Source organism: Myotis daubentonii, chromosome 17 (genome assembly GCF_963259705.1).
Source record: "Myotis daubentonii chromosome 17, mMyoDau2.1, whole genome shotgun sequence".
NCBI classification, from domain to species: domain Eukaryota; kingdom Metazoa; phylum Chordata; class Mammalia; order Chiroptera; family Vespertilionidae; genus Myotis; species Myotis daubentonii.
Window position 1 is genome coordinate 47,329,352 of NC_081856.1, and position 23,070 is coordinate 47,352,421.

The 23,070-nt window shown below is 44.0% G+C and overlaps 1 protein-coding gene and 1 pseudogene across 7 annotated transcripts in view; one reads left to right on the plus strand and one right to left on the minus strand.

The window, feature by feature from the left end:
* The window catches only part of RUNX1T1 (RUNX1 partner transcriptional co-repressor 1), a 151,305-nt gene that overhangs the window by 57,649 nt on the left and 70,586 nt on the right, over window positions 1–23,070 (plus strand). The window lies entirely within an intron of this gene.
* On the minus strand, window positions 13,838–14,327 carry LOC132220091 (SIN3-HDAC complex-associated factor-like; annotated as a pseudogene).

Genomic DNA, 23,070 nt, shown 5'->3' on the forward strand with positions numbered 1-23,070 from the left:
CACAGCCCTGGCCTTTGTTGCTCACTGGTTAGAGCGGCAGCATAAGCACCAAAGGATCACAAGTTCAATTCCTGGGCAAGAAAGAGCACATACCTGGATGCAGGTTCAACTCCAGGCCCAGTCAGGGTATATGGGGGAGGCAAATAACCAATGAGTCTCTCACACAGATTTCTCTCTCTCTCTCTCTCTCTCTCTCTCTCTCTCTCCCTCCCCCCACTTCCCCCCCACTTTCACTCCCTTTAAAAATCAGTGAAGAAAATGCCCTCAGATGAAGATTAACAAAAAGAAACACAAAACAAACAAACAAACACAGGCTAGAGGGTTTGTGAGTTGCTCATTCAGAGTGACTGGTTTTTTATGGACAGCGTCTGGCCCTCCCTCTTGCCTTATGGGAGTATTCAGGGCCAGGGTATTCTATGAAAAATAGAAAGAAAACTATTTTGGGCAAGTGTTGCTTCCAGTTCAGAGGTGCACGGTTATATAAGTTCCATATCATTCTTATTTTTTTTTCTTTTTTTTTTTTTAATTAAATCTTTATTGTTCAGATTATTACATTTGTTCCTCTTTTTTTTTCCCCCCATAACTCCCCTCCTCCCAGTTCCCGCCCCACCCTCTGCCCTCACTCCCCACCCACTGTCCTCATCCATAGGTGCACGATTTTTGTCCAGTCTCTTCCCACATCTCCCACACTCCTTTCCCCCCCAAGAATAGTCAGTCCATTCCCTTTCTATGTCCCTGATTCTATTATAATCAACAGTTCATTCTGTTCATCAGATTATTTATTCACTTGATTCTTAGATTCACTTGTTGATAGATGCATATTTGTTGTTCATAATTTGTATCTTTACCTTTTTCTTCCTCTTCCTCTTCTTAAAGGATACCTTTCAGCATTTCATATAATCCTGGTTTGGTGGTGATGAACTCCTTTAGCTTTTCCTTATCTGTGAAGCTCTTTATCTGACCTTCAATTCTGAATGATAGCTTTGCTGGATAAAGTAATCTTGGTTGTAGGTTCTTGGTATTCATCACTTTGAATATCTCTTGCCACTCCCTTCTGGCCTGCAAAGTTTCTGTTGAGAAATCAGCTGACAATCGTATGGGTATTCCCTTGTAGGTAACTGAGTTTCTTTCTCTTGCTGTTTTTAAGATTCTCTCTTTATCTTTTGCTCTTGGCATTTTAATTATGATGTGTCTTGGTGTGGTCCTCTTTGGATTCCTTTTGTTTGGGGTTCTCCGCGCTTCTTGGACCTGTAAGTCCATTTCTTTCACCAGGTGGGGGAAGTTTTCTGTCATTATATCTTCAAATAGGTTTTCAATATCTTGCTCTCTCTCATCTTCTGGCACCCCTATAATTCTGATGTTGGTACGCTTGAAGCTGTCCCAGAGGCTCCTTACACTATCCTCGCATTTTTGGATTCTTTTTTCATTTTGCTTTTCCGGTTGGATGTTTTTTGCTTCCTCGCATTTCAAATCATTGACTTGATTCTTGCGCTCCTCTGGTCTGCTGTCGGGCGTCTGTATAATATTCGTTATTTCAGTCCGTGTATGCTTAATTTCTAGTTGGTTCCCCAATATAAGATCGAGGGTCTTATTAGTTTTCGTGTAGATCTCATTAAGTTTATCGGCAGCTTCTAAACAGTTCTTGAGAGACCTTAAAAGTGTAGTTCTGAACTCTATATCTTCCTTTGACAATTTTGTCCTGTTTCTTTGTCTCCGCATTTTGTTATGCTTCCTTGGTGCACCCCCTAGTGGTCTTTGTTCGCAGTCTTATAGTTAAATCTTGATTGTTGTAGCTAATTCCAGGGAGGGTTTGACCTCCAGGCCAAGTGGCTATGAGAATCAGCTGTGTCAGCAGTGAGAGAACTTCTGTCCTCTAGGGAGCTGCTAATCTAGCCTTTGCCTGAGGCTATCCGGCAAATGGTTCTGCGCTGGGCTTGGGCGGGGCGGGTCGCACAGGATCAACAGGGTGGGCCGGAGAGAGCAGTTATGGCGGCTCTCAGTCCTGTCCCCAGGGGCTCTGCCTCTCTGAGTCCCAGCACCCGCTGCAAAGCTGGGAGAGAAAGCTGCACTCGCTCTGACCGAAGCCAGACAGTCCCGCTTCTCCCGTTTGAGTCTGGGTCCCTAAAGACTCGCCTGTATCTGGAGCTCAGAGTCTGCGACTCCCTCCCGATTGAAAACGCCAACCGCACCCTCCGCCGCCAGCCCGCTCCGCGCACTCCGCTCCTCAGAATTTGACTTCAGCACTGCGCCTCCTCTGAGTGTCCGTGTGCATTTCTCTTTCCTCCTAGTTGTAGGACTTCCACTCAGCCAGCCTTCCTGTGGTTCTGGGTGATGTCCCTTCTGTTTTTTGGTTTCACTTTTGAAGTAGTTGTTCAAAGCAGCAAACTCCGGCGTTAACCTATGCCGCCATCTTGGTTCTCCCATATCATTCTTATTGAATCAAATTATATTTCACAAAAGCAAAAAACAAACAAACAAAAAGCACACAGACAAATGCAGCTAGAAGAAAATGGTGGTAGACACGACAAAAAGTTCTTTAAAATAAAATAAAGCACGGCAGGCAAAATTTCTTCAAATATCTTTAAAAATTCCACAGAAATATTTTAGAATCATTTAAAGAAGCCACTTTAAAAAATTAAGTTTTTAGAATTAAATATTTTTTAGTTACAGTTGACATTCAATATTATACAAGTTTCAGGTGTTCAACATAGTGGTTGGACATTTATGTAACTTATGATGAAGTGACTCTATAAGTCTGGTACCCAGCTGGCACCATAGTTATTACCATATTATTGACTACATTCCCTATGCGGTACCTTATATATCCCTGTGACTATTCTGTAACTGCCAATTTGTACTTCTTAATCCCTTTATCACCAAGCCCTTTAAGGTGGTAAGATTTTTGCTGAAACCTGAGTTGTATGACTGTTTAGTGGCGAAGGAATAGCAAGTTCAAGAGCCTGGAGATGAGAACATGATTGGCATATTCAAAGGTCATTTGAGCCCATTTCAGGGGCTGGCCTATTGCTAGGAGTCGGGAATTCATTCTAAGTGTGTCTAGAAGCCATCCAAGTGACATGATCTAAATGACCTTTTACAAGGATGACTTGGGCCTCTATGTGCCATGCTCTTAGTAGGCACGACCCAGTTCTGCTGAAGGAACGCGATGAGTCTTTACCGGTAAATCCATTGAGGCGCTCTTTTGAGTTGGAATTAGCATGGATTCTTGGAAGCCGGAAGATGTCTCTTGGATTCTAGCCTTGCCATTTGTTTGATGTTTGACTTGGAGCATTATTCAATCTTTTTAAGTATGTCTTCTCCTCTGTGGAAAGGGATAATTAGTCGCTAAAACCATGGTGAGAATGGAATGTGATCATTCATTTGAAAGACCCAGTACAGTGCCCAGTTCCTAACAGGTGGCTGATCTACCATTGACACATGGATTATAGTAAGACATTTGGGATGGTTTCGAGGAATATTTAAATGGCTGGAAGCATCTTGTTGGGAATCCTCTTCTGGTATTGTACTTTCCTGGTTCTATTAAAATATCTCCATGGCAGTGGTCTCAGCAGCATCTGCAGTCTCTTGCCTTTGATCTAGAATTACCTAAGGAAGAAAACTCAAGGAATTCTATACAAAATCCACGTCCAGTGAAACAACCTGGGATTTTTTTTGTTTGTTTTCTTAACCAAAATGTATCTCGGTGAACTTGGAAATTTTTTTATAAGTAAAATTCTGTCATTTACTATAAATACACACACACACACACACACACACACGCATACATACATGCATACATATGGTCATGTGCTGCTTAACTAGCCATAGGGATATGTTCTGTGAAATGTGTAATTAGGTGATTTTGTTGTCGTTCGAACATCATAGAGTGCACGTACACCAACCTAGATGGTACAGGCCACTACAAACCTGTACTGCATGTTACTGTACAAAACAAGAGATAAAATCAAGCTCAAGAGGAAAGGATGCAATCAAGACATGTGGTAATCACAAGATGTTTGAGGCTGCTGCCGTGGTAACATGGCATACTCTTTTACAGCAACCTTAAAAAAAAAAGTAGAATGAACTTACTCTAAAATAATGATGAAAGGTACAGTTAGTAAATACATTAACCAGGGACATAGTCATTTATTACCATTATCAAGTGTTACATATTGCTCGTAATTATATGTGCTATACTTTTTTAAAAAAATTAATATTTTTATTGATTTCAGAGACGAAGGGAGAGGGAGAGAGATAGGAACATCAGTGATGAAAGAGAATCACTGATCAGCTGCCTCCTGCCCACCTCTGACTGGGGATCGAGCCTGCAACCCGGGCATGTGCCCTTTTCAGTCCACAGGCCAATGCTCTATCCCCTGAACCAAACCGGCTAGGGCTATGTGCTATACTTTTATAGGTTTGGCAGGGCAGTAGGTTTGTTTTACACCAGTGTCACCAGGAACATGTAATTAATGCGCTGTGCTATGATGTCACTAGGCAACAGGCATTTCTCAGTTTCTTTATAATCATATGGGACCAGTTTGAATCTGGTTTGTCTTTGACCAAAATGTTGTTATGCAGTGCATGACTGTAAATATTTGTTGTTGTTTTATGTGTGTGTGTGTGTGTGTGTGTGTGTGTGTGTGTGTGTGTATGGGGGGGTTAATACAAGGAAGCCAAATTGCCTTCTGAACATTGTGATTATATGAAGGATAGATTAAGAAAAAAGTCTTAATTCATAAAATAGTCACTATGTTGATCTATCAGTTGCATAGTTACTAGATGTAAGCTTTTCGTAAGGAATTTTTAAGTGCACTGAAATGGAGAAAAATTAAGAGCTCCTTTGTTTTTGCATGAATGATGGCCTAATAGCAAGAAACCATCCTCCAAATACTGTCATTGGGTCTCTGAGGAGATGCTGCGCTGGTCAGACTTCCTGTAGGAGAAACGTGGGATTAGGAGCAGGGGCAGATGTTGCTGATGGTTGGCTATCTAAAGAGAGTTTCATTACTACTGACGTGGGCAGATCTTGATTGAGCATACGGATTAGTTGAGTTCCTTTAAACTAGCTCCTGCTTTTCAATTATGTATGTATTTTTGGCTAGAGGTTCTGCCCCCTTCAGTTGGTAGATTATTTTTTTTTGTATTTTCCTTCAGACATTCAGAAACACAAGTGATGCTTAAGGAATCTGGAGGAGGAGTTAGAGTGGGTAACTCAGGCAAGTTTTGAGACTCTTGAAGTGTTCTTTGATGTCCTGCCGAGCTGTCCAGAGCTGTCCCCATCTGCACGTTGTGTTAGAGGGGTCACATGTATTGCTGCCGTGTTCTGGCTGGACTGTAAGAATGAGAGGAGCCAAGTAGAAGAGCTATTGATACTTGAGAGGTGGGAATCATAGTTCAGGATGAGGCAGTGCCTGCCTGCTTCTAAGATTGATCATTTTCCTTAGTTAAATACCAGTGGGATTTTTAACAGCGTCTTTCAGAAGTGATGGGTTTTCAAGGCTTCAGGAAAATTCAGAGAGCGGGAGAGTTACCTCCCTGAGAAAGAGTCTTACTGGCCATTCCAGGTATTGTCAGGTCAGCACCCGGTGTGCACTCTCATTCTAAGCTGCAGGGTGCCATGAGTTCAGATGTTTAAAAGTTGTCTTGTTTTCCTCTAGAGCAGTGGTTCTCAACCTTCTGGCCCTTTAAATACAGTTCCTCATGTTGTGACCCAACCATCAAATTATTTTCGTTGCTACTTCATAACTGTAATGTTGCTACTGTTATGAATCATAATGTAAATATCTGATATGCAGGATTGTCTTAGGCGACCCCTGTGAAAGGGTCGTTCGAATGCCAAAGGGGTCGCAACCCACAGGTTGAGAACCGCTGCTCTAGAAAGAGAGGAGGGAGAAAGCCAGGCTGATCACATGAGCCCATGAAGCAGTGTTGCGTCTAGCAGGACAGGACTCTGACACACGGAAGCTGCATGGTACCATGCCACAGCTGCCCTGGGTATCATGCCTCCTCCTTTTAAGTTGCTTGGTTTACATGATAGAATGCTGCAGATTGCACTACCAGATTTCTCTGCTCTTGCCTACTAGACACAATGGCCACATCGTGGATAATTTTTATTTTCAGTTACTTTATTTGAGTACTAGAGGCCCAGAGCATGAAATCGTGCACGGTTAGGGTCCCTAGACCTAGCCTGCGATCAGGGCCATGTTCTGCCTGTTTGCCAGTCCCCAGTTCTGCCCCACCACTGCCACCACCACCAATCTATTGGAGCCTGAGGGCCGGGAGGAGGGACCAAGAGGTCTGCCTTCCGCCCACTCACCAGTCACCGCTGCCACCGAATGATCGGAGCCTGGCCACCCTGATTGGGGTGTTGGCAGCAATCTGGTCGGTTTACTAGCCACAGTGGGTGTCATAGCGACCGATTGTTAGGTCATTATGGTCGTGACTGCATTACGGTCTCTAGCTTTATATATCTACACTAATAAAAGAGAAAAATGGTAATTGGCATACGACGATACCCTTTTCATTGGCTAATCAGGGCTATATGCAAATTAACTGCCAACTATGATTGGCAGTTAACTGCCAACAAGATGGCGGTTAATTTGCATATGTAGGCACAATGCAGGGAGGTGAAAGGGAAAGCAGGAAGAAGCCCCCTGCCACTGACAGTGATCGGAAACCCAGGGGGGAGCTAAGAACTGGGGGGCAGGGCAAAGGCGGCCCTGGGGCCACCTTTGCCCTGCCCCCCAGCCATGATCGGAGAATCAGGCGCCTTTGCCTCCCTGGCCAGTAAGAGCAGGAAGTAGGGGTGGAGCCAGCAATGGGAGCTGAACACGGTCGAAGCTGGCAGTCCCAGGAGCTAGGGGTCCCTTGCCTGGGCCTAAAGCGGAGCCCACGATCGCGGGGCCACTGCAGCTGCGGGTCCCCGCTGCCCGAGCCGGACGCCTCAGGCAGAGGCGTTAGGCCTGGGCACGGGTGGAGCCTGCAACCGCGGGGAGCTGGGGGTCCCCTGCCCAGGCCTGACACCTCTGCCGGAGGCCTCAGGCCTGGTCAAGGGGCCGATCCGGTGATTGGTGATCGGAGGGTGATGAGGGTCAACTCCTCTGGCCGAGGCGTCAGGTCTGGGTGGGGGGTCGGAGCCGGGGATTGGGGGGATATGATGGTCCCCTTGCCCAGGCCTGAAGCCTGGGTCAGAGGCGTCAGGCTTGGGCGGGGGGTGGAGAAAGCGATAAGAGGGAGATGGGGGTCTCCTGCCCAGGCATGATTCCTGGGCCAGAGCCAGTGATTGGGGGGAGATGGGGGTCCCCTGCCCAGGCATGATTCCTGGGCCAGAGCCAGTGATGGGGGGAGATGGGGGTCCCCTGTCCAAGCCTGACACCTCTGGCGGAGGCGTCAGGCCTGGGCAAGGGGCCGATCAGGTGATCAGAGGATGATGGGGGTCTACGCCTCTGGCTGAGGCATCAGGCCTGGGCAAGGGGCCGAGCCAGCAATCGGAGGGGTCTGGGGGTCCCCTGCCCAGGCGTGATGCCTGGGCCAGAGGCATCAGGCCTGGGCTGGGGGCAGAACCAGTGATGGGGGGAAATGAGGGTCAACGCCTGAGGGCTCCCAGTATGTGAGAGGGGGCAGGCTGGGCTGAGGGACACTCCCCCCCCCCCACACCCAGTGCACGAATTTCGTGCACCGGGCCCCTAGTGTGTATATATATATATATATATATATATGCGTTTATTGATTTTAGAGAGAGGAAGAGGAAGGGAGGGAGGGATAGAGGAATGGGGAAGGAGAGAGAGAGAGAGAAACATTGATGTAAGAGAGAAACATCTATCAGTTGCCTCCTGCATATACCCTGATGGGGATTGAACCCAAAACCTGGGCATGTGCACTGACCGGGAATCGAACTGGTGACCTTTTTGTGCACGGGACAGTGCTTAACCAGCCGAGCCACACCAGCCCGGCTTCAGTTACTTTAGTTTTAAAGTCCAAATGTGAACTTTATTTTTGACCAATTCTCCCATGTGATTTTTTGCTTTTCAGTAGTGGAAAGAGTTATGTGTACCTCCTCAAAACTTGTTTTCTTAGAACATATTTAAAGACACACTACACTACCCCAGGAGGTGGCCCAGTTGGTTGGAGTGTCGTCCCGATTCCGGGTTAGGGCACAATACCTAGGTTACGACTTCGATCCTGGTCGGGGCACGTAATGATTGATATTTCCTCTCACATCCATGTTTCCCTTTCTCTCTCTCACCCCCTTCCTCTCTCTCTAAAATCAATAAACATGTCCTTGGGTGAGAATTGAAAAAAGAAACATAATCCACAGTCGCTTTATGTGAAGTGAGCATCTCACCTTCAAAAGACCAGCCTGAGTGTCAATCGTGTGTTTTTTTCCTGCCCATTTCTCTCTTTCCCTCTTCCCTCCCCGCCTCTCTCCTTTCTCCCACTGAGGTGATAGTATTTCTAGGGGTTGAAACCCATCACAAGCTTTAGTCATGGTGAAGTCATAGTGCACAACACAGGCTCTTAATAAGGACCCGTCATACTCTGCCCCCAGCTTAAGACTGGAGGGAGAACAGGGCCTCCACGTCATTTACTGACACCTCATAAATTGTGACCGGACCAGAAGTCCTTCAAGGGCTGACAACCCGTGTGGAATGCTCATTTAAGTCATCAGCGCTAATGATAAATGTGTACAGTTCAAGTTAATTATTTATTAAAAACAGCGGGAAGGCTGGGGAGGGTTGGGGGGCAGGGGGAGGTAAGAGATCAACCGAAGGACTTGCATGCATGCATATAGGCATAACCTATGGGCGCAAGACACTGGGAGGCGGGTGAGGGCATGTGCCAGGGGGTAGGGGAGGCTGGGGGAAGGTCAGCTGGGAAAAAAATAAGGAGACATATGTCCTACTATTTGTAATACTTTAAACCAGTGGCTCTCAACCTTCTGGCCCTTTAAATACAGTTCCTCATGTTGTGACCCAACCATAAAATTATTTTCGTTGCTACTTCATAACTGTCATGTTGCTACTGTGATGAATCGTCATGTAAATGTCTGATATGCAGGATGGTCTTAGGCGACCCCTGTGAAAAAGGGTCGTTCGACTGCCAAAGGAGTCGCGACCCACAGGTTGAGAACCGCTTCTTTAAACAATTAAAAAAGGAAAACAAATGAATAAAAACACACAACAACAGATCAGTTGAATTCGTCCATTTGGTGAGCTCTTTGGAAACATTTTTGTCACTTAGCACGTGTGGAAAGTACACAGGCGATACTTTTTTGGGGGGTGAGGGTTGCGGGGAGCTTATTGGCACAGTCCACATGCGCCGTCCATCGCTGGTCTGTCCCAAGGAGGGCAGACAGGCAGGCGTCTTCCCTCCTTCCGCTCCTGAAACGTAAATGAACACCATTGCAAGTCCAACTCAACACATTCTTGGCGACCGATTCCCAGCCCTGGTTTAACGGCGATCAGCGATCATCGGTTGAAACGCCTTTTCCTGGGACGCGCGGCTGCAGAGGGCAGGGGTGGCCGTGTCCCCTCAGTGGTCCTGAGCCACTCCGGGCAAGATGCCTTCTGGCTCCTTCCCGTCCCCCAGGGCAGCGGCAGATCCTTCCGCTCGCTCCCTTTGGGCCAGAGCAGCCAAGGATTTAAAAGTCTTGGTTCATCGATGGCCAGGTCAGCCAGCACCTTCCTGATGAGCTCCACCTGGCACTTCACTACACCGCCCGTGAGTGCCGGGCGCTGCCGGCCGCGTGCCTGGGCCGCAGCTGTGTCATTCGATGCATCCAGAGCAGGGGACCTCAAACCACGGCCCGCGGGCCGCATGCAAATACAAATATTGTATTTGTTCCCGTTTTGTTTTTTTACTTCAAAATAAGATATGTGCAGTGTGCATAGGAATTTGTTCATCGTTTTTTTTTTTTTTTAAACTATAGTCCGGCCCTCCAACGGTCTGAGGGACCGTGAACTGGCCCCCTGTTTAAAAAGTTTGAGGACCCCTGATCCAGAGGGTGCACAGGAGCCTCCTCTTCCGTTTCCGGGCTTTCCTGCCTTTCACAGACGCCCCGATCACAGCCCCGACGGCCAGCCCAGCCGGCAGCAGCGGTTCTCCCTCCCCTGGAAGTGCCCCGGGGAAGACCGTGGCGCCCGACTGGGGTCTCCGCTCAAAAGACCCACAGGTTATACTCTTTATCTGGTCCATCTTGATTTATGCAAAAAGTCTTAGACGTGGGAAATTAGAGGCCCACTCAGCTGCTCAGAGCTTAGGTCCTTGCTGAACCAAATGTTTCCTCTCCACAGTGAACTTCTGCACCGAAGCAGGTGGGTGGCAGATGTCGGGGGAAGTGGGTGAAGGGCCTAAGTGGGGGCGGCACCCCTTCGCCTGATACAACCTATGAAGCAATTGCGGCACCAATTGAGGTCAAGGACTCCCGACTCTTACTCCTTTTTGATCCGTGGTGCCCAGCAGCACAGCGTTTTACACGTCATGTGGGTAATGAACGTTGCAGAAAAGTACCTGCTCCTCAATTATAACGGCCCCATGGTTCATGCGCTCAGCTAATCAGTCATGCAGCAAGTATTGATTGAGCTCTTGCTCGATGCCCACCTTATGCTTAGCCAGTGGGGGTGAGTCCGAGAACAAAGCAGGCACAATGCCTCGCCCCTTGTAAAACTTACATTCTAGTGCAGCGGTTCTCAACCTGTGGGTCGCGACCCCTTTGGCGGTCGAACGACCCTTCACAGGGGTCGCCTAAGACCATCCTGCATATCAGATATTTACATGACGATTCATCACAGTAGCAACATGACAGTTATGAAGTAGCAATGACAATAATTTGATGGTTGGGTCACAACATGAGGAACTGTATTTAAAGGGCCAGAAGGTTGAGAACCACTGTGTATGTGGGAGGAGGGGAAACGGAGCGGACAACAAGGAATAAACATAAGTGAAATGTAAGTGAACGCAGGGGCGCGTTAGGAAATGATAGTCATCAAAAACCCCAGCAGGATAAGGACGGTGCCAGGGCTGTTGGGACAAGGGGTCTGCTTACAGTTTTATTTTGGGGGGTTGAGGTGGGCCTCTTGGAGAAGGGACTTTGGAGCAGGGATTGGAGGGAGGTAGTAGGCTAAGGAGCATGGAGCTGTGTGGGGGAGAGAACATTCTAGTAAAGGCAGAGGGACACCCAGGCCGAGTGTGGCCTGGACCCCATCATGGGCAGGAAGGGGGCCGGCATGGCTGGGTTAGCCCCGGGCAGGCATGGACGTGCACTGGGAGATGAGACTCAGCGGCGGCAGGAGGAGTGAGGGGTTGGTCACGGAGGGCTTTTCAGGCCTTTGAGCGACCTTCCTGTCTCAGATTTCGAACACTCATCCCGGGTAGCCTCTGCCCAGCAGCGTGGCTGTATGCACCTTACCCTTCCTGCGTGATGCCGTGGCATCAGGCACTTAAACAGGGGCTCCAGTCCTCCTCGCGCCTCATGAGTAGCCCTCCTATTTATTGTTCTGTGCCGCACGCGGATACCTATTTTACTATCCTTGGCATCTGTTTGTGTTTTCTGGTTCTTTGCACGGCAGGGCGAGTCCTTCAGCCTTGGTACTACTGGATGGAGTGCCGGTCAAGGCTGCATGTTTAGTCTCCTTTGCGACCTGGCTGCTGCACTCTAGTTCATATAAAATCTTTTAGGCATGACATGCTAAGGGAAGGGTGTTTGCCAAAGGTAAATTAGTAGCACACTATAGTAATAGAAAAAAAAATATCTTTGTGTAAAGCATACATTTGGGACATTGTTTGTGACGCTTATTATAAACTACTAGAGGCCCGGTGCATGAAATTCGTGCAAGGGGCTTGGCCCTCGCAGCCCCCGGCTTTGTCCGGAAGGACTTCCGGCTGTCTGGTCTAATTAGCACATTACGCTTTCATTATTATAGATGATTTAGAACCGCCTTCCACGTTTCTCCTGTCAAGCAGTATCCATGCTAGGGCCTGTCAGGTCAGCTTCCCAAGCACCTTGAGATGGGTAAGTCACTCCAGTACCTGTCAGCATAGGTACCTGCAGAACAGGCCACTACTTCCTGGGCAGAGGCAGTGTGAAATGATCCCCGGATGGGAGTCATGCCCTGAGGACGTATGTGCGTCACCTGGGGGAAGGCTGGCACAGTCGTGTCAGCTTAATTATGTGAATCATTTCCTCGGACCCACTTGGAATTTCTGACCTCCACGGTCAGAGTTACAGTCCAAGTGGCTACGTAGGCGCCCTCCGCACAAAGTAGGACCGAGTTTTAGTGGCTGCGCAGCAGAGGGGCTTCATTTTGATGGGAGAATATTTTGGTACTGACTCTGGGAAGGACTGGGCCAGGCACTGCAGGGGTTTCGGAGAGAGGAGGGGAGCTTGACACCCGGTAGGGGATGGAAAGTTAATGATTGCCATGGAGATGGAGAGGGCAGGCAAGTGGAGATTAATTGGGAATGAATTGAAAGAAGCAGGGAAGACCCAGACCAACATGGGGGGGGGTTGTAAGCTGGGAGGAGTCGAAGGTTGTGAGTCGGCAAGCGGGGCCATGCTATTATTGAGAGAAAGGAGGGGATGGACTCAAGAAGTTGCTGCTGATTGGAGCCTGTGTGACTGGCAGGATGGCAGTGCCTCCGTGGAAATAAGGAAGGTAGGAGGGAGACATGATTTTGTAGAAAGGGTCATCTCACTGAGAGGTTGAGTGTGAGACCCTTATAGTAATAGCAGCTGTTCAGCCCTAGCTGGCTTGGCTCAGTGGATAGAGCGTCAGTCTGTGGATTGAAGGGTCGTGGGTTCGATTCTGGCCCAGGGCATATGCCTGAGTCGCAGGCTCGATCCCCAGTGGGGGGCATGCAGGAGGCGGCGGATCAATGATTCTCTCCCATCATTGATGTTTCTATCTCTTTCTCCCTCTCCCTTCCTCTCTGAAATCAATAAAAAAAAATAATAATAGCAGCTGTTCTGCAGACAGTTGGAATTGTGAAACAGTAGCTTGGGCGAGGAACAAAGTCTTGAGATGTACTAGAAATTGGAGTGGAAAAATTAAATTGTACATTACTACAATGGGTAGTCCATTTTGAGAAAATGGAAAATACTGGATTAAGGTTTTGTCAAAGCTTTGAATTTCGTTGCTATTAAATTATGGTTTGTTGTGCTCATGCATACATTTCCATTTTGGAATGAACTTTTATGTATTTTCCATCTTTTTGAGATGTCATTTATGTATTTTTTGTTATCATCAGAGGTATGTTCACATCTCATAATTATCGATACTTTCTCCTTTGCTTCCTGAACATCCTGTCTAGGCCCCACCTTTCACTTCTACTTACTGTTGCTTGTACCCTGGATAGAGCTTCTTCATCGTGGGATTAGTTGACTCCTGAGTATGCTTGCTATAACAACATGGCGTGTAGGTGGAGGATAATAGAGATCTTGAAAGCTTGGACTTTGCAGTTAAGCAAAACTTGGTATGATTTCCTCATTTGTCCTCCTCTCCCTTGCTCCATGTCCCTCAGTTTGCTCATCTGATTCTCTTGAGTGTTAAATAAAGTCATGAAAATATTCCACAACATATTTTCTGTCTTTTCCAGTATGTGAGATCTAAAAAGGAAAAACCGGGCCCAGCCGGTGTGGCTCAGTGGTTGAGCGTCGATCTATGGACCAGGAGGTCACGGTTTGATTTCCGGTCAGTCAGGGCACATGCCCAGGTTGCAGGCTCAATCCCCAGGAGGGGGCATGAAGGAGGCAGCCGATCAGTGATTCTCTCTCATCATTGATGTTTCTATCTCCCTCTCCCTCTCCCTCTCTCTCTGAAATAAATAAAAATAATATTTAAACAGGAAAAGCCTGGCATTCTGTTAGAGCTCGAAGCCATTTATTTATCTGAGCCATCTTCTGACTGGTTACTCTAACAGGGGGAGCTGGGGAGGGGCTTGCGGTGGTACAGCGAGCATCATAATTGTGACATTTCAATCCCTTCTGCAGTTTGCTGATCTGGATGCTTTTCATCCTGTTTCCAGATAGAGTTTTCACTTTCTTTGGTTTCAGTGTAGTCTTTAGATTGAAACACTTCCTGCCCTTCCACCTACCATATGATTCCAGGTTTTTATTTTTTTTAACCCTGCAGTTTCTTCCCCCTTTGCACAAGTAGGATCCTGGCATTACAGATGTCTCCTGACCAAGTGTCATGCCCCCCCAAAACAGCTCCGGGAGGCCTTTATTAGCCTTTACTGTCAGTGCATTGAGAACTGGAGGACTTAGCTCTGCAAGTACATCAGCCTTCTATATTTTGGTACATCTGTGGTTTGTGAAAACAAAACATGTTTTACTCTGTGCAAGAGTAACCCCCAAAGGGCCATTGCACGCGCAGTAACATCCCCGAGGTACTGAGTGCACACCTGGCCGACCCCTGCTCCCCTCTCTCCCCGCCCTCCTCCTCACTAGTAACTGCCCTGTCTAAAAAGTCATTTTATCAACTCCTGAAATGACAGGTCAGGACACAACAGCCTTACGTCCTCTTGGTCCTGGTTAGCCATGTTTCCCACAGAGGCTGTTCTCAGTCTGTCCTTGACTTCACACCTGCCTTCCTGTGAGACCTTGCAGAAGTCACGTCCGTTTTCTCATTCATAAAATGTGAAAACAGCCAGCTGTCAGTTACAGCCTGTTTACTCAGAGTGAATTGATTTTGACCTTTCCTGCTGCCTCTCTTTTGCCCATATTACTGCTAATTAATTTCTGCACGAGAGAATAAGCAAGAGCAATGATCAAACAAAATTAAAATTAGGTAATGAGCGTTTTTGAGAGCGGGCGAGAAGGTACATTGTTTACTGTGTATGAGCTTTGTCTGAGTTGTTATTTATGCCATTTCTGACGCCTCTTATATGGATGGTAACAGTTGGTAGTTGTGTAAAACAAATAAGCACTATCTGATAAACAATGTAGAAATTTGGGATAAATGTAGCTTAAGGTATTATGATTTTTAGTACCGTCTTTCTAAAACTCTAAGGAAGATAGGACTGACAAGTTTTACATATGCCATCATTAGTCTAATATTTTATGTCGGTTACTTTAAAAAACAAAATAGTTATGTTATTTTTTGTTTTATTTCATTTTTTTTAAAAATTTCATCTATGTATACATGTTAAATTGAATGAAATAATAATGAGTTATAGAGGCTTTCATAGAGTTTCTTATAGTTTTGTGAGAGTCTGCAAGAACCTAGTTTTGTTTTTGTTTTTTTCCCTTTTTAGTAGATTTTTCTTGGTTGCTAATACTGGGGCTCAACGAAGAAAAAAGAACTAAATGTTTCTTGTTGGGAAGGGGTTTCATAAACCTGGTTTAGGAACATTTGAGGATATTGTAGCTAATCTTAGATAATGGATGTCAGTTTCCTTAAAATGACTTTTAAATTGAATAAAATTAACTTTAGAGGAAACTTTTTTTTTAAAAGAGGTCGGTGGGCAGGATGCTCTATAATCAGATAGGCTACCGAAGATATCCGAGAAATTGGTCTGGATTAAAATTTCTCCTTAGGAAGAGTCTTTTTTTTTTTCTCTCTATACTCACCCATTATTTTTTATAACAGATGTTTTTTGTGAGAGGAATGAGAAATGGGAGAGATTGAGGTCTAGATGAATTCTCTGGATATGAATAAGTAGAGACACAAGGAGAAAGGAATAAGAAAGAACCCACAATTTTGACTTAGCATAGTCATTTGCTCAATGTTTTCTATCTAATGCACATGCTGACTCCGAAAGACAGCTCAGGGCAGTGAAATAAGAAACAAGACAGGCCCTTCCTCTGACAAAGCGGTGTCGGGTCATGACCAGAAGCTTCCCTTTCCCTTTGTGAGCGAGTGTGCCAGCCAGGCTCTGATTGTGAGCGTGGCAGTGAGTAGTAGCTGCCCTTTATCAGTGCGTGATTGAGTCCTAGGCTCACATTCATATTTTCTCACTTCATCCTCAGAAATCACCTTCTGAGCCCCGGCTGGTGTGGCTCAGTGGAAGAGCATCGGCCTGTGGACTGAACGGTCACTTCCAGTCAAGGGCACGCGCCCGGGTTGCGGGCTTGAGCCCCAGTAGGGGGCGTGCGGGAGGCAGCGGATCAGTGATTCTCTCATCATTGATGTTTTTATCTTTCGCTCCCTCCCTCTCCCTTCCTCTCTGAAATCAATAAAAATATATTTTTTAAAAAATCACCCACTGAGGCAGTTGTTAAGTCACCCATATTTAAAGGGGAGGAAAAGAAGGTTCAGAGATGGAGGAATTTGCCCAGGTTAGGAGCTGGACCAAGGATTCCATCCCAGCTCTTCTGATCTCCAACCCCATACTCTTAGCTACCTGTCGGTACTCTTCCGAATAGCGTCGTCATCTCAAAGGTAGCAGGCCCTTTACTGTTATATAAAACCATAGAGTTTTTACAGTTGAAAGAAACCTTAAATAACCACAGCTTCATTTGACAGAAAACAACAGCAACATTAGGCTCAAGTGAGACAGTCTTCCATTCAGCCAGCCAGCCAGCCAGCCAGCAAATATTTACTATTTACTATGTGCCAAGTAGCAAATAAGCCAGACCTGGCCCCTGCCTTCATAGATCCCTGGTGGCCTTTGTGTATTTGGTGGTGGAGTATTCATGGAGGACATGAGTAGTATAGGATAATAGTTAAATCAGGAGCTTGGGCCCTGAAATCAAATTCCTTGGCTTTTAATCTTGTTCACTAGCTATGCAACAATGAGCAAATTGTTTAATTTTTTTAAGACTCAATTTTTTTTTCACCTGTAAAATGGTAATATTTTTTTTAAAAAAATATTTGTATTGATTTTTAGAGAAAGAGGAAGGGAGAGGGATATATATATAGAGAGAAACATTGATGAGGGAGGAAGTCATTGATTGGCTGCCTCCTGCACGGCCCCCACCAGGGATAGAATCCATGACCTGGGCATGTGCCTTGACTGGGAATTGAACCGGCGACCTCTTGGTTCCTGGGTTGACACTCAACTACTGAGCCACAACAGCCAGGCTAAAATGATACTAATAACAGATTAAATGAGTTCACACATATAAAGTATTTAGCTATGTACTTGGCACTTTGTAAACGTTCAATAACTATAGCTTCTATTAAGATATTTCAACAATGTTAGTAATAGTAGTGGTATTTCACCCTAGCAAGGAAGACGTACACACACCAAGATATTGACAGTAAGATGAGTATTGTGTTATGATAAAGGAAGGAACAGAGGGGTTTGGGTGTACGGTATAGAGCCAGACCTCCTAACTCCCAGTTGGTTCAGAGCAGGGTCTAATGTAGCAGTGCTGTTTTCTTTCTCACTTTCTTTGCTTTTCTTTTTATAACTTGATAACTTGCTTTAATTTGTTGCCTCAAATTGTAGTGTGTTTGACTTACCAAAGTTTTCCAGCAAATATTTATTAAGAGTCAGCTATGTACTAAGCACTGTTCAGAATTCAGGTGTTGAATAATCAGTCAACAGAACATATCCTCTCCAACCGGTATTTGTTGTCTTATTGATAATTGCCAGGCCAATAGGTATGAGGTGGTAGCTCATTGGTGTTTGTGTGTGTGTGTGTGTGTGTGTGTGTGTGTGTGTGTTTCCCTTCTAGCAAGTTGAGCATCTTTTCATATATCTGTCTTCTTGACTTCTTGGAAAAGTGTCTATTGATATCCGTGGCCCACTTTTTAATAGGATTGTTTGCTTTTTGGTATTGTGTTATATGAATTCTTTATATATTTTGGATATTAGCCACTTGTCAGAGGTATTATTTCCAAGTGTCCTCTCCCATTTGGTTGGTTGCCTTTTTGTTCAGTTAATTTTTTTTTATTTTTGCTGTGCAGAAGCTTTTTAGTTTGATGTAGTATCATTTATTTTTGCTTTTACTTCCCTTGTCTTTGGGTCCAAGTTTATAAAATCCTCTCTAAGACCAAGGTCCATAAGTTTAGTACCTATGTTTTCCTCTATGTATTTCATTGTTTCAGGTCTTATATATTTAAGTCTTTAATCCATTTTGAGTTCATTTTTCTGTCTGGTGTCTTTCCATTTTATTGAAGAGGCTTTCCTTTCTCCATTGTATGTTTTTGGCTCCTTTGTTGAAAATTAGTTGTCCATACACATGTGGGTTTATTTATCAGTTCTGGTCCATTGGTCTGTGTGTCTGCTTTTCTGTCAATACCATACTGTTTTGATTATTGTAGCTTTGTAGCTTTGAAGTCAGGGAGTGTGATATCTCCAGATTTGTTCTTTTTTCCCTCAGGATTGCTTTAGCTATTAGGGATCTTCTGTGGTTCCATACAAATTTGATGATTTTTTTTGTTCTATTTCTTTGAAAAATGCCATTGTGATTCTGATTGGTACTATATTAAATCTGCATATTGCTTTAGGTAGTATGGCCATTTTAACTAGGTTGATTCTTCCAATTTATGAACATGGAATATTTTTCCATTTCTTTGTTGTTTTCTTCAATTTTTTTGAACAATTTGTAGTTTTTGGTGTATAGGTTTTTCACTTCCTTTGTGAAGTTTATTCCTAGATATTTTATTCTTTTTGTTGCAATTGAAAATGGAATTATATTGTTTTCTGATATTTCATTGTTAGTATATTGGAAGGCAATAGGTTTCTGTACATTGATTTTGCATTCTGCAACTGTACTGTATTCGTTTATTGTTTCCATTAGTTTTTTTGGTATAGTCTTTAGACTTTTCTTATATAAAGTCATGTCATCTGCAAAAAGTGACCATTTTACTTATTCATTCCCAATTTAGATTGGGATTTAAATTCCTTTAATTTCTTTCTCTTCTCTGATTGCTTTGGCTAAAACTTCCAGTACTATGTTGAATAACAGTGGTGAGAGTGGGCATACTTGTCTCATTCTTGATCTTATAGGAAACACTTCCAGTTTTTCACCATCGAGTATGGTATTAGCTGAGGATTTGTCATATATGGCCTTTATTATGTTGAGGCATTTTCTTTCTATACCCATTTATTGATTGTTTAATCATAAATGGATATTGTATCTTATCATATGCTTTTTCTGCATCTATAGATATAATCATGTGATTTTTATTTATTTTGTTAATGTGTCATATCACATTGATCTATTTGCATTTGTTGAACCATTTTGCCCCCTCTGGAGTGAACCCCACTTGATTGTGATGTAATACTTTAAAATGTGTTGTTTTATTTGATTTGCTAGTATTTTCTTTAGGATTTTCTCATGTATATTCATCAGAGATATTGGTCGATAAAGTGTGTGTGTTTGTGTGTGTGCGCGCGCACGCCTCTCCAGGTGGTGGTATCAGAGTAATGTTGGTCTTCTAAAATGAGTTAGGGAATTTGCCTCTTCTTCAGTTTTTTTGGAAGAGCTTGAGAAGGATTCATATTAAATCTTTGAATGGTAGAACTCACTAGTGAAGGCATCTGATCCTGGAATTTTATTTTTTGTGAGGTTTTTGATGACTGTTTCAATCTCTTTTACTCCTGATTGGCCTATTGATGTTTTTCAAGTTTTCATGATTCAGTGTAGGCAGGTTATATATTTCTAAGAACTTGTCCCTTCTAGGTTATTGAATGTAGTGGCATACAGCTTCCATAGTCCTTTGTATTTCTGTGTTGTCTGGTGTTACTTCTGATTTTGTTTATTTGATATCTCTCTCTGCGCGCTCGTGTTCTCTCTCTCTCTCTCTCTCTCTCTCTCTCTCTCTCTCTCTCTCTCTCTCTCCCCCCCCCCCACCAGAGGTTTGTGAAAATTTTTTATGGTTTCAAAAAACAGCTGTTCATTATTTTTTCCATATTTCTTCTCTTCTCTGTTTTGTTTAATTCTACTCTAATTTTTATTATTTCCTTCCCTCTACTGAGTTTGGGCTTTGTTTGTTCTTTTTCTAGTTCTTTAAGGTGAAATGTTAAGTTATTTATTTGAGATTTTTCTTATTTATCGAGGTGGGCTTGTAAATGCTATACACTTCTTTGTTATTGCCACTTTTGCTGCAGCCACAATTTTTTGATATGTTGAATTGTTATTCTCATTCATCTCTATGCATCTTTTTATCTCTTTTATTTCTTCTTTGACCTAGTCACTAGTCAGTCGCATGTTGTTTAAACTCCACATATTTGTGGTTTTCCCAGCTTTGTTTTTGCAGTAATTTCTATTTTCAAAGTGTGTGGTCAGATAATATGCTTGGTATGATCTGAATCTTCTTAAAAATTTTTGAGACCAGTTTTGTGACCTAACATATGGTCTATCCATAAGAATGTCCCACGTTCTCTAGAGAAGAATGTGTGTTCTGCTGTTAAAGGGGTTGAAAAGCTCTTTAAATATCAATTATGCCCATTTAGGCTTATGTGTCATTTAGGACGGATACTTTTCTATTTGGATGGCCTACCCATTGCTGTCAATGGTTATATAAGTCCTCTACAATAATTGTACTTTTGTCAGTGTCTTCTGTTATTAATTACTTTATATAATTTGAACTCCTGGGTTGGGTGCATATATATAAGTAAGTGTTATCCTCTTGATATGTGTCCCCTTTATCATTATAAAGTATCCACATTGTTTCTTGATACCTTTTTTATCTTGAAATCTATTTTGTTTGATATAAGAATGGCTAGACCTGGCCCAGCTGGGTGGCTCAGTTGGTTGGAACATTGTCCCATGCACCGAAAGAGTGCAGATTCGATTCCTGCTCAGGGCACATATCTAGATTGTGGGTTCGATCTCTGGTTGGGGCGCATGCAGGATGCAACCAGTCCATGTTTCTCTCTCATGTTGTTGTCTTTCTCTCTCTCTCTTCCTCTCTCCCCTTCTCCTCTCTCTCCAATCAATAAAAAAGACATTATCTTCTGGTGAGGATTAAAAAAGAATGGCTCCACCTGCTTTCTCTGGATGCCATTTGCTTGGAGTATCATCTTCCACCCCCTCACTTTGAGTCTATGTTTGTCTTTGCAGCTGAGATGGGTTTTGTAAAGGCAGCAAATATTTGGGTATCATTTTTTAATCCATGTTTGTGTGGTGAGCAAGTCCTTTGTTGGATTATAGCTGCCCAACCTGTGACTTGGAGGGAAGAGACCTGGAGGTTTTCTCCTGCTGCCATGCTGCTGGTGTCCCGACTTTGATGACTTTCTTGCCTCACATCTGGGCCCTAAGGCTGGAGGTCCTCAGGCTCATTCAGTGTGGAAATTCTTCTTCATTCTCTCTATCTCCTTACGCTTTTCTTCTTTGCTTTCTTACACCACACATCTAACCTTGATCTCAGGATGAACTCATAGTGATGAACCTCCCTTTGTGTTTTCTGGCTCATGACACCTCCCTGTTTCTTTCCTGACTGATGTTATAACCAGCTCACATTTTATCGTTGCCCTGTTGAAAGTTAGAATCTCATCGTCTTTATTTGTTTCAACAGATCTTTTCAGGAACTTCTGTACCAGACACTATGCTGGGGTTGGGATGCAGCCATGCTCTGGGTGGGAGCCCCCTAACTCCAAGGAGAAGGATGAAAGAGAGTTTTGCGTTTTCCAAGTGTTGGGGGAAGGAAGCAAGCAAAGGGGAGGGAAAACTTGCTTTTCATTGGATGACTAGGGAAGGCTTGCTGCTCTGAGGAGGTGACGTTGATGTTCAAACAAAAACGGTGAAAATGAGCTGAGCACTTAGAGAGGGGACAAGGAAAATAGTTATTTTTTCCTGATATTTATCTAATTCATAAATAGACACACCACAGACATTGGATGATATCAATAAGTAAATATCTGCCTGGAACTGTTGTCTTTTCCACAGAACTTCCTTGATTCCTGAAGGCCCTGTATTAGACCTATACCCGATCATTCTTCAAGTTAAGGCAGAGAGGGACTATGTTTGTTAAAGGGTTATTACCTGGAAGTGCAGCTGTTATTGACACCTAGTAATGTATTCAGAGTGGGGCAGAAGGGAATATATATTCCCTTCATCACTGGGTGGTTATTTCTCTGTGCATTTCCTATACCCTTCTCCTCCCCTCAACTCAGATAATTTTGATTCATTAGCCCATGAGGAAAAGTGTGAGTGTGTGTGTGTGTGTGTGTGTGCGTGTGTGTGTGTAGCCACCATTATTACTCACCATCTTTATATGAATTATTTTAAATTATTACTGCAACTTTAGTCCAGAAGTAGACTTCTGGGACAGATCTGAAGCTTCTGACCTTGGGACTAGGTGGGTGTCAAAATTTAATCTTTAGCTAAGAGGCAGGATAAGAGTTCCAGATTTCTTGGGGGTGAGAAGAATAGAGGGAGAACAGGGGCACACTGAAGATACATTTTTCTGGAGATATATATATATATATATATATATATATATATATATATATATATTCTTTTTTTTAACACAGTTCACCATTTTTTCTTTAATATTTTTATTTATTTCAGAGATGAAGGGGGAGAGAGAGAGAAAGAGAAAGAGAAACACCAATGATGAGAGAGAATTATTGATCGGCTGCCTCCTGCACGCCCCCTACTGGGGATCGAGACCACAACCTGGGCATGTGCCCTGTCCAGGAATTGAAATGTGACCTCCTGGTTCATAGGTTGATGCTCAACCACTGAGGCACACCGGCTGGGCCTGACTTCATAATTTTGCATATAGTCAGCTCAAGTAGAGAGAAGATATTATCTACCAGGACAAGGTCTAGTGTTTTCTTGCAAGTCTAAGTTTGTAAAAGTAAGTTATTGTTTTTCAGAGAAAGAAGATTTAGATAAGAATATGTGAAATGGTTTATAAGGCTTCAGTAACTTGCTTGAGGTATTCTGGCCAGTGCTTTTGAGAAGGGAAAGGCACTTAAATATGATCCCCAATACGGTCAAACCTCGATTCTAAATTGTCTCCCATCTCAAATAATTTGCTTCTCAACCTGACAACCCTTTCATGATGATAGCTATTTGGTCAGTCACAAGTTTCTCAGGCGACAAACAAAGGAGAGAATGTGTGAGTATGAGTCAGTTTACCACTGTTAAAATCTCAGGATATTGTACTGTGAATATTTTTGTGTGTCTTTTGCTTTTGTTGCTGCTTATTATTATTAAATTTTCAT